At 41.5% G+C, this 12636-nt stretch overlaps 1 protein-coding gene across 11 annotated transcripts in view; it reads left to right on the top strand.

Annotated features, from left to right (window-relative positions):
• The first annotated feature begins 2127 nt into the window (after positions 1-2127).
• Positions 2128-12636, top strand: part of MICAL2 (microtubule associated monooxygenase, calponin and LIM domain containing 2) — a 256381-nt gene continuing 245872 nt past the window's right edge. For 3 of the 11 annotated variants that reach the window (XM_033928311.1, XM_033928310.1, XM_033928308.1), the window contains exon 1: positions 2130-2343. The gene's annotated coding sequence lies outside the window, so the exon portion shown is untranslated. Of the gene's footprint in view, positions 2437-12636 lie in introns of all 11 variants that reach the window. The other 8 variants (XM_033928316.1, XM_033928315.1, XM_033928312.1 and 5 more) reach the window with 7 other exon arrangements.

The raw sequence follows: 12636 nt of genomic DNA, 5'->3' as shown, positions 1-12636 counted from the left end.
TTTAGTGCAGAAAAGTCCACTCTCTGCCCCTTCCAAAAATTTCAGTTTTAGCACATGGATTAACATGTTAATTTGGAAGTTATCGCAGGACACATGAACTTATCTCACATGCACCTTTTTAAGCTGTGTTTGGTGAATTTAATAATAATAATTTTATTTCTTATATACTGCCAAAGCTGTAGTAGTTTGAGGCGGATTACAACAAAGAAGGGCTGGACAATCAGCATCTCATGTAGCTTAATAAAAGGAATATTACATTCGTTTATCCTCACAAGCTATCTCCTGCATCATGGCTCTGGATTGAACCTTTGCTGCCGCCAATGCTGGAGCTGAGCTGATGGCACAATAAAATTTGGCAAATATTAGGAAAATTAGGACCTCCAGAAGTCCCATAACATTTGAGAAGGGGGTTGTGTGGTGCAGGGATTAGAGCTATAGCCTCAGGCCCTGAGGCTGTGGGTTCAAATCCCTCATTGCTCTTTGTGACCCTAGGCAAGTCACTTAATCTCCTCCTTGCCCCAGGTACATGAGATATGAGTTTGAGCCCACTGGGATGGATAGGGAAATATGATAAAGTACCTGAATGTAACCCACTTAGGGCCAGCCTCATCAGTGCCATCACAATGGCTTGATTGTCCTATACTTGGCTCACTTTTACTACATTTTGATTTCTAGAGTGGCGCAGTGGTTAAAGCTACAGCCTCCGCCCCCCTGAGTTTGGGGTTTCAAACCAATGCTGCTCCTTGGGTAAGTCACTTTATCTACCCCCCCCCCCATTGCCCCAGGTACATTAGATAGATTGTGAGCCCACAGGTACAGATGGGGAAAATGTTTAGAGTACCTGAATAATTTTATGTAAACCATGCTGAGCTCTCTTGGGAGAACAGTATCAAAAATTGTATAAATAAAATATATAATGTTGCTTTTTCAATTCTAATTAAGGAACTAGGTATAGTTTGGCAGGGGCGAGTACTACCCCTATTAATGTTGTAGGTACTAATGCAGAATTGGTCCTCCTTCCCCATGTTCCTTACCCTTTACACCTCCAAGTAAGGAAAATTATACTTGCACCTTAACCCTTTCAGGACCATAAGGATCGTAGGCCAATTTTTGTGGTTTTGACGACATTTTTATGGTAAAAAGGGCTTGCAGATGCCAAAAATTTGATTTTTTTTGTGAAATATCATTATTTTTTTTTTAAAAAAATCAAACTTCTGGCTTATGGACAGTGTGGCAAGTGAATCTTCTCGTCAATCTGGCAACGACGCTAATGAATGAATGTCGGAACCAGTTTGTTTACATAAAGGCAGTATCATATGGAATCCGTACATATCAAATTTAGAACTGTAGACTATCCCAATCAAAATTTATAGGATTTTAAAGTTATGGGACAAATATGTCCCTTGGTCCTGAAAGGGTTAAGGATGCATGAGAAAAAAAATGTCTCTTCTTAAAAGTAGCAACCCTCAAATGTAAGCCTCAGATCCCGTGGCCCAGCTTTATAAAGCCATTGCAACCTATGTAAAGAAGAAAAATAAAAAAATAAAAAAGCATCTGATCTCAAAGACACACAATCTAATCATTCCCCACATTTTATTCTATATGCTAACCCTGAAACCACTTCCAAAGCACCGGTGCTGCACTCATTCGAACGGAGGATGAAAAAAAAAAAAAAAAATGCCAGTCTGCCCCGCAAGTTTCAGACATTCTGTGCAAAGAGCGATGCAGCCTCCCCGCCCAGCGCGCGCTTTCCCTCAAGGCAAGCAGCGGCCGATCTTGCATGGGTGCAACAAGTGCACTGGCACCTGCCAGCCACGCCCGAGAAGCAGCAGCTCGCGGCACCGGGGGAGGAGCTGTGACGTCACAAAGGCTCCTCCCATTTACCAGGAGCCCAGCTACTGAACCCGCCCCTTTACGTCAAATGCAAAGATCAAACCTCTCTACCGACTCTCCTGGAGTGTCAGGTTTTCGGGGAAGGAAGTTTCCTGAGTGAACCTCCTTGCCAGCTCCTCCATGCGGCAGAGGGCACAACCCAGGCAACCTTCCGCCCATCCCCGAAGGGGGCGGGACGGATGCCCGAGAAACCGCGCCAGCCCAACCCCAAAACGGCGGCGAAGGAGATCCCGCCCAGTCCGAGGTTGGCAGGGGCGGGGCTCGCCGCCAGGCCGGGCTCTGATTGGCGGAGAGGTCTCCCCCCTCTGGACGCCGGTGCGGGACAGGGAAACGAAGTCGAGCTGGGCTCGTGCCGACAGGGACCTGGGGGCTCGTGGCGTGCAGACGGCGCGCGCTCGCCATGGGGGCGCCGCGAGGGCGTTCGTGGGCGCGTGCGGAGCAGAGCCGCAGGTGAGTGCTGACGAGGGCGGCCGGTCCTGTCGTTCCCGTGAGAGGAAGAGGGCTGAGAGTTGGGCAACGCTTAACCGCAGGGAGCGGTGGCAGGTACCCAAATAGAAACTGGGCTTTGCTGCCGAGTTGTTGGCTTCTAATTAGGGTTACTATATGGCTCCAGAAAAAAAAAAAAAAAAAAAGAGGACGGATTGAGACATCCGGGTTTTATTCCCGTAGAAAGCAATGGGACAGGTAGAGCCGTTGGATGGCTCACTCTGGAGCCAGATGGTAAACCCTTCTTCTGATTAATCATTGTAGGTCGGGGCGCGAGAGAATTTTGCAGGTGTTGTAGGAGGCTGATACGTTTCGCGCTATGTACTAAATGCAAGCGTAGTCTGCAAGAATATGCTGCTTTTTTTAAAAAAAAAAAATGCACCCATAACTCTCTTTTTGTAGCAATGGACTCATTTTAAACTTTGCTTCGCCCGGTAGCTGACACACATAGCATGTCCTAGAAACGGTGCATCAATAGTAAGGCATGCGATCTGGTAGGACATTTTTATTTTAAATAACGTTGACGTAAAAAAAGCATGAAACAGAACTAGTTTTAGAAAACAATTAGTCACTCGGATCTAAGAAGAGAGGACAGATGACTTCACTCCTGTCATGAATAGAAAGTTAGAGCTCATCGTGCCACAAACTCTCTTTGAAGGATGTTGTAGAGCATATATGGTTCTGTTTCTGGAGGTGCTTTTTAGCAAACTGTGTGTTCAGGGAAGGATCATTTTGGCAAGTTGGCTCCTATGTATATGATATTCTTCTAATCACAGGTTTTACCTATTGAAGCTCTCTTTATTTTTCCTTCATATGGGCAAAAATAATAACAACAGTGATAGTGAAGTGCTCAGCCCACAACCTTAAAAGTGTTCCCTTAATACCAAGCACAGAGACTGGGTGATCGGTATGAGAAAGTGGGGGCACAGGCGTGTCTGAATCGGGAACCGCGGTTTCCACCAGTGATAACATCTCAAGATAATGTAATGTAATGTAATTTATTTCTTATATACCGCTACATCCGTTAGGTTCTAAGCGGTTTGAAGAAAATATACATTAAGATTATAAATGAGAAGTAAGAAGGTACTTAAAAAATTCCCTTACTGTCCCGAAGGCTCACAATCTAACTAAAGTACCTGGAAGATAAAGATAAGTGATTATTTCTTCACAGTTTTTCACATTTTTGTTCTGATGAACTGTGGAGTGTAACGATGGTTCCCTTGGCAGCCTGTGCTTGTTATTAACGGAGCACTTTTAGGTTGTGGGCTGACCACTTCACTATCGCTGTTATTATTTTTGAAGGAAAAAAAAGAGACCTTTACTTGATAACGCAGTAAGTAAAACCTGTGATTAGAAGAATATTGTTAAAAGGCACAGATCAGTTAAAAAAAAATAAAAAAAATTTGGACTCCCTGTGTGGATTAAGGGGTCGTTTTTACTAAGGCGCTCTAGTGCGTCTTAGCGTACGCTAAAAATTTGCTTGCGCTAAATGCTAACATGTGCTAACGCATCCATAGGATATAATAGATGCGCTAGCATGGGCTAATTTTTAGCATGCGCTAAGATGCACTAGCACGCCTTAGTCCTATGTATATGGTAAAAAAAAATTTTTTTTAAAGTTATAAAGCCTGGTCCTTTGTTTTTGTAAGTCAGAATAGTAAGATGTTGAACAAGAACGTCACATTTTTAGTTTTTAAAGCAAGTTGTTTATCTTTGGAAGCCCAAAATGTTCAAATCCAGTCTGGGCTGAAGTCTTGTAAAAACATGTCGTTCTTTATTGGCTTGTTGACTTTGTGGGAAGAGAAAAATCATGCCCTCTTCCTCTTCATCCCCCCCCTAAAAGCTCAGCCTTTGTTCTGTTGCTCTTGGTACTAGTTTCTCTTATTTCTTCCAAAAGCCCCTCTAAGTCTAGACATGTACGATCCACTGTCATCAACTAGCAAGTGAAGTCCCTTCCAAGGCTGAAACGAGAGTATCATATTTGATTCCGTACATTTCTACAGGGAAATATGCATGTTGGCTATTTTTAAAAATGTACATAAGATTGGACACTTCACATTACTGAAGCTGCAGGTGGGGAGAGGGAAGGGGGATGTTTTTATGGATTCAGTCATCCAACGCTATCGAGCAGTAACACAAAAGCTTATGTTAGCATTTTTTTTAAAGTATTTTTGCGAGGTCTTCAGAAGTGCCAGTCAATGGTCAAGTGTTTTCTATGGCTAAGATACATTTTCGGCGTTGGAATCATCATTGACCCGCTTTTCTATAAATAATTTAATTATGGAATATTTTATTCTTTTTAAGTACTCCATGCTCATTCAAAATTACTCATTAATATTATAGAAAGTTAATCTTTGCTTATTAAGTTGCTCGTATCGGGAAGGGACCTGTTAATTCGGCATGTTTCGCCAAAAGGCTGTTTCAAGAAGAGGTCCCTCCCTCCCCCAATGTAATTTGTTCCACACCATCCCAATCTGATAACCTCTTCTGTGCCGAAAATGTATCTTAACCATTGAAAACACTTGGTTATTGACTGGCACTTCTGAAGACCTCGCAAAAATGCTAACATAAGCTTGTGTGATACTGTTTGATAGCGTTGGATGTATGAATAGGGAGCAGAATCTATATAGCATTGGCTACATGAAAATACTTATGGATTCAGTAACACCAGATAGTAGGTTTTGTACTTATGCTATGTTACATGCAGTCCTTTGTTTTTGATATGACAAATAGTCTGTCTGGGAAGGGAGTCAGAGGACCTCTTTGATATCTAAATGTACATCTCTGCATACGCCTTTCAGCATATAGAAATGATAAATAGTAGTTGTAGTAATGGGAAACATTTATTTAAAAGGCAGGAATTATCTGATACGGTTTTCTGAATTCACTCATGTATGGGTTTTCTCCGTGTGTGTATGTGATTTTTTTTCTATAGGTACTAAATAGGTGGAAACCCATTCTACATGAACTGTCAGTGAATAAGGCCTTCAATGCACACTTCATATAAAAATGTCTCTGTCTATAAACCTAATGTTTTGGAACATCTAATCTCATTCTAAAGGTGTGCGTTGGGCAAGTCATAGCTTATATACAACAGATTATGCATTATCTGGTGGTCATTACTTATTGCAAATCCAGTAATATTTCCTTTTTTGGATGATTATTTAATATAATATTTTATTCCTATTGTGGATAGAGAGATGCTTTCTTGACTGCTGTATCCACTTCATGTTCAATGAAATTAATCGTTGTTTTTTTTTCTGCTGTGCAGCAGGGGAAGTTTTCTGGATCATCCATTTTAGTAATAAGGTGGTAAAACACAATTTGTCCTGTAGGTGGCATTTGATTGACTTTATCAAGAAAATCTCAGGCTTATTTTCCAACAGAGATGTCTGCTTGTAAACTTTACCCTTTCTTTGTCAACTCGTGAAATCTTGAGTAAGAAGGCACGTAAACAAAAGACAGACATAGATTTTTCCATCATGCAATATGTTGTAAATCAGTTTGTAGACATCCTGAGAAATTAAGAATAGTATTTTGCTTGCTTGTATGTTGCCACATTAGTTTGTGGTGTGTGGTTTGGAGAGCTGAGTGCATGGATCAGACAACATCCTGTTCAGCAAGCTGCCAAAACACCAGCGATGCCCATTTTTATTCTTGTGTGGTGTCGAACCAGTCCTCATTGCCTGCTCCACCCAGTCAGGTTGGATATCCCTAATTTTATGCATGAGAGCGATTATGTAGCCATTGCCTCCAATGTATGCAAAATCTTATGCATATTCATTACGAATATCTTGAAAAACTGAGTGGATTGTCACCAGAGCGTCTAAGCATGTGTTTACAAGGGGAGCATATACATGGGTGGGGCTGTCGGTGATATAATATATGCTTCTATGGGTTATGCATAATTCGCTCTATTTTGCGACTTCTAGAAATATCATCAAAAAATATACTGTTACATTCCCTAGTAATATCCCGCCTAGATTATTGCAATGCCTTATTCCAAGGAATTAAGACGCTTGCAGATTATTCAGAATAGAGCCTTGAAACTCATTTTCAATGCAAAAAAAATTCCTATCGCATGACACCCCCCCCCCAAACCTTTTGACAAAATCACACTGGCTACCACTCTCTCATCGAATTATGTATAAAATTATATTGTTCACATTTAAGACAAAATTGTTCCAATCTCCAGGATTCATAGATAAATTATTCCTTATAGCCCAGCAAGAGTACTAAGATCAAATTCTCAAAATCTCTTACCCCCCTCTTTTACAAAGGTGCGCTAAGCTTTCTACCGCATGCTAAATGCTAACGCATGCATGTTATCCTATGGATGCGTTAGCAGTGCATGCGTTGCTTTAGCATGCACTAAATCCGCGCTAAAATGCTTAGCGTGCCTTTGTAGTAATAATAACAATTTATATACCGCAGGACCGTGAAGTTCTATGCGGTTTACAATGATTAGAAATGTTACAGACAGAATGGAATGAACAAAGTACAGACTTAGTGATTGATAGTTCTAGCGATCGTTTGTTGAGGACTAAGATTGTGTAGGTTGGTTTCCTAAGTATTTCAGGAACAGATGTGTTTTTAGGCGTTTCCTGAATTCCCTATAGGTAGTAGGCACGAGTAATTGTTCTAGGTCTTTACCCCATAGTGCTGTTTGATGTGTGAAAAGATGTTGGTGATGACTTTTAAATTTGCAACCTCTAACTGGTGGAGAAACAAAGTTCGGGTGTGAGCTTCGCCTGTGTCTGTTGGTTGTGAAAGAGAAAAGGTCTGTTATGTATTTAGGGGCTAAGCCATAGAGTACCTTGAAGCAAAAACAACCAAACTTGAATTTCACACATGCCTCCATCGGCAGCCAGTGTAGAAGTCGATAGGAAGGTGTTACGTGATCAAACTTCTTCAGTCCACAAAGTAGCCTAACCGCTGCATTTTGTACCAGTTGCAATCGCCACATATTTTTCTGGGAGAGTGCCAAGTAGGCGATGTTACAATAATCGAGTTGACTCAGTATAAGGGATTGTACCAGAATTTGAAATGATGAGACATTGAAGTAAGCTCTGATGGACCGAAGCTTCCAGAGGGTGAGAAAGACTTTTCTAAACAAGGCGTCTACCTGGTCTTTCATGGTCAGGCTCTGGCCCAGTGTTACTCCCAATATCTTCAAAGTGGGTTGAATGGGATAACTAAGGTTATTGATGCACATTGGTGCTTTAGAGTCAAGTGGGTGTGGCGATGCTTTGTAAAAGATGCCTTAGTTATGCCTTCACTACGCCACCTCTTTTACAAGAAAAACAATCTTAATTGAGCTAACTTGGAAGCAGTTGTTTGAAACAGATCATAACCTGGACACATTTGATATTAAATTCCTCGAGGAAGCTGGAAACAGTGTAGAACGGATGAATCTTTGTTCCAGGAGATGGATGACTTGGAGCTGGAAGATGTTGATGACCCAGATTATACTCCAGTTGATTTAAGTAGTGAATAAACTGAATTCCGGGAACTGGCCCTTATTTTTAAAGAGACGGGGGAGTCGCAGCATCTGTGACTTTAACTAGCATGCAATTTGAATTATTTTTCCTTATTTTCAGGAGAATACATTTCTGATAAATTCACATCATTGTCTCTAAATAAATTTGTTTTACAATTCAAACGTAAAAAATTGTTTTACAATTCAAACGTAAAAAAAAAAAGAAACAATCTTCTCAGTGATGGCGCCTACCCTATGGGACTCGCTCCCAAATTCTCTCCATGATGAACCATCATACGGGAAATTTAAAGCGAATCTAAAGTCTTTCCTATTCAAAGACGCTTTCAGTCTATAAACACTTTGCTGCTTCTTGCAGAATGAGGATTACTTCCCTTCCTCTTTGTAGGTCCCCCTTTTTGTCTCTTTACTATTAAATATTGTATTTCTCCCTACTTTTTACCACATGTTCATCCTTGGTATGATTTTGTTTGTCAGTCTGTCCTTTTCCCCATGAATTTTAGATTTTTATATTTATGTGTACACCGCTTTGACTTTGGAAAAGCGGGATATCAAACTTTTAATAAACTTGAAACTTGATTTTACAACATTTAGGCACCTGCAGTTATGTCGGATATATGGCTGATGTAAATACTGGTGCAAAAAAAAAAAAGTTGTCATGCTAGTATCAGGTTGCACTAGTGTACTGCATTGTGTAATGGAATTTGGCCACCCAGATGCTTTTATGGAATAGGCTCTTAATGTGTGGCATAGAGATGCCTACTTATAGAGATGTGTGGCATAGAGATGTGTGGCATAGAGATGCCTACTTATAGAGATGCGTGGCATAGAGATGTGTAGCATAGAGATGCCTACTTATAGAGTTTCAGTATACCCCCGCAAATCCACGGTTCTGACTTCGCGGACTTTGTCATTTGCGTTTTTTTCCGTGCGTGTTTTTAAACTACAATGACTCCAGAGAACGTCCCGGGGCTTATAGGAGACACAGACTTAACAGCCAATTACAAACCGAAAAGTGTGCCAAAATTCTTTCTGGCTTGGTTTTTGAGAGGTCGGCGGTTGCTAGCGAATGAATCGTGTCACATGGCCAGTTCCGCCGTCTTTTTTTTTTTCTAATGCTGTTATAGCTGCCCGTGGCTATGGCTTCCCATCTGTATGTGGGCAGTTTCGTGTTCTTAGCAAGATGAGGAAGTGAGAAATTCCACCCCCCCCAGCACTGTTCTGCAGCCCTCTCCCTCCCCGCATCCAATACAGTACAGTATTCAAGGTATTTTTAAAATTTGCGAGTGCTCCAGGAACGTAACCCCCACAAATTTTGAGGGAATACTGTACCTCCTATATATGAAATTGGTAGCACTTACATGGAGGCTGACGCATGAGTAGTTAAAAAAAAAAGCTCCTCCTGCTGTATGTTCTGACAATTACACATGTATTTGCAGGTGGTGTTATATGTATTTTACAAAAATGTTCAGCACGCCTTTTGTAAAATACTTTGGAACTGAGAATATCCATTTCATGTGTTGAGCCCATATGGAAAATGAAGTTTCACTTGAGCCACCTTCAGGAGATACGAGTCGGATCTCATGAAACTCTCACAGAGTTCAGGGTTTTGGAATTGGGAGTCTGATTCAGTAATTAGGACTAATTCTCTCTCTCTAACTTTCTTGGTATATTAATTTAAGAGCCTCACAAATCTACAGTAAAATAATTGTGCTATATTGAGAGGTTCCTTGAAATCTGAATTTTGTCTGTGATGCATTTATTCAGAGATTAAACATGAGGTTCTGTTTGCTTAAGTTATGGAATATAGGGATGTCCACAGCCAAAATAAAGTTTGGCTCAGGTTCATTTCAAATTCATTTTTCCTGATTATTTGCTGCATTTTTTTAGTGCATTTCATTGTTTGCTCTCTAGACATATTTGTGTGTGCAAATTGATTGTACACACGCTAATTTTTAGGGTTATATGTGTTCAAGTTATTTGCATGCATCCAGCATCTCACGCCCCTAATAAAATGCTTGCTTATACGTTGGCTGCAGGAACAGAAGTGCTATGCATTTTTGCAAACAGACATACAGTTGTCAAAACCCATTGGCACACCTGGTCCCTGGTTTTTACCCTTAAATTCCTCACATTAACTTGTGTATATTGAGATTTTTGCTAAAGACCACAGACTATCCAGTGTGCTTGTCAGACTGTAGTATAAAATGAGTTCAGGCCCTCTTTTAATGCGTGCTAATTCGATTAGTTCGCGCTAATCGGTTAGCGCACCTTAGTAAAAGAGGAGTTTAGTCTATAAAACTAAGGCTTAACTTTTGCCCCCTGTTTTAATCAGCTGAATTTGTAAGTTAAAATCATAATAGCTTCATTTGGAAGGGGAGGGGGAGGTGAGGTGGCAAGGGTTGAGGGTCATTCACCATATGTTTCTAACTTCCTTATCTCATTTATCCAAGTACCTGTATCTCTAGGGAGAAGTTGGAGGTGGAAGGTGTGGGGGATAAGGCATAGCGATGCAGTGGGTGTGATCTTGTCAGTCAACATTAAAAAAAACCAACAAAAACCCACCCAAGTCCTTATCCCAAATTCCCCCCCCCCCCAATTTCTTGGATCTTTTCCTTATACTGCAGGGCCCAGTTTATAGTCCAATCAGAAGCAAGCAGCAGGGCATGCAAGGCTGATGAGACAGGGCCACTATGGGTTCTGTTTCTCAGTGCTAAGGTCGTTCTTGGTTTCCATACAGCAAGTGAAGCCTGGGCTGACTCTGTCTTTGGCCTGCAAGACATAGCTGTGAGGATGTAACACAGGTATAGAAACCCAACCAGGTCGTGCATGTGCAAGACCGGAGGGTTAGGACTTCGATGGGAAGATAGGACTCAATGGGAAACCAAGGTGGCAAGGGGGCCCCTTCTGGTGATTCAGACAGGTCGTGACCTGTTTGGGCCGCCGCGGGAGCGGACTGCTGGGCAGGATGGACCTATGGTCTGACCCGGCGGAGGCACTGCTTATGTTCTTATGCTATTATTGCTGCCGCCAAAGTTGAGTCTTATTCCAACTCCTGTGTGCAAGGTTTTGACCCCCCCCCCCCCCCCAATCCCCTGACAACTCCCAAACTCTGCCTACGGTTAAAACTGATTTGTGCACACCAACCATTTCAAGGTACCTGTACGTACAGAAACTCCCACAGATTAATCAAGTTGACATCTATCGCCTGTATGTGTAAATGTATGACACATCCATTAGCATGCTTTCGCCCTGATCATATAAGACATTAAAGGGCTTGCTGATGCATTTTTCATTCCTGCTTTCATTCCGGCCTCTTTTAGTTCTAGTATGTTACTAATGCACTATGACCCACTGATCCGTCACACTGTTCCATGTGTTTTTAGTCATGTTGGCACTTTACATGTCATAATGTAATCTGATGAGTCAGTGAATAGCTTGGAAATCCTGGTGCAGCATGACGGGGCCTGCCAGAAAAATGTATTGAGAAACTTCAATCAGAGTCCTTGGATCTAGCAATAGACCTACATCCATCTGGATGGCAGGTATTTCACTCTAAACTGTTTTAGCATTTGATGAAGCAAAACTTTCCTTTTGAAGACATCGTAACCGATGCTTCTGTTGTGCTGTTGCTTGACGCTTTTATTGTCTTAAAAAAGGTATCGATACCTCTGTGTACAACCGCATATTTCACAAACCGTCAAGCCAATAAATTGTCACAAGCGTGTTTGGAATTTTGGGATGTGAATTCTGACATCCTGTGATTTTTGAGAGCAAATTATTTTTTGCTTTTTTCTTGCCGTTGATGTCAGCAGAGGCTAATAACACTGGACAACAAATTTTTCCAAAGGTTTTGCTTCCTTAAAACAAAACCACAAATGGACTTTTATAATTACTGGTATCATAGAGGTGAACTGATAACAAGTGGTAAGGAGCTCTCAGATACCTGAGCTTGACATTGCAAGCATTAAACAGGCAAAAGGATTCATTCATCGAGCTCCTACCACCACCTACGCTGTATGATGTAATGTGATTAAATAAATGCCAGTAACAGTGAAAACATAATGAAAAACAAGTGACACTTAGCTTTAAACTGAGTCGCTGATTATGAAACACCAAACTGTGTGTTAGTTACTGCTGGCCCACCATACTGTGTAGCTTAAACAGCTGGCCCGATGGGACCCGTTTCGCCAATTGTTCATACGCTCCAGTGTACCAGTCGCATCTTTACATGACCAACAAAGTGGCCCCTTGGATGCATCAATTCTGTATCCAAGGGGCCACTTTGTTGGTCATGTAACGAAGTGGAGTCCATGGCGCCTTGTTCAACAACAACGAAAAAAGAGGACTGCATTATACACGCAGAATGTAGTGACGTGATGACCAATTTCCATTGTGATCCAACTAAATTGGTGTTCAAATCAAATTCCCACGTTCCTTGCAAACCCCTTGGCAGTTTACAGACATTAATCTTCAAACGTTTACGCCAATGGGCAGCTGTTCCACTTTTTCAACCTTGTTCTCGTCCTTCTCAAATCTGGAATTGAATGCCAACAGCTCGGCCTTCTTGGAAGCCATTTCCTCTTCAATCTCTTTAATGTCTTTCTTAGGGCTCCTTTTACTAAGGTGCACTAGGTGCGCTAACACCTCCAATGAGCTTGCGTTTAGTATTTTTCGTTTAGCGCGTGGTTAGCGTGCGCTAAAAACGCTAGCGCACCTTAGTAAAAGGAGCCCTTAGTGTCGGTTAGAAGATCACGGGA

Source organism: Geotrypetes seraphini, chromosome 19, assembly GCF_902459505.1.
Source record: "Geotrypetes seraphini chromosome 19, aGeoSer1.1, whole genome shotgun sequence".
In the NCBI taxonomy this organism is placed as follows: Eukaryota; Metazoa; Chordata; class Amphibia; order Gymnophiona; family Dermophiidae; genus Geotrypetes; species Geotrypetes seraphini.
This window is presented reverse-complemented; position numbering and strand designations above follow the sequence as displayed.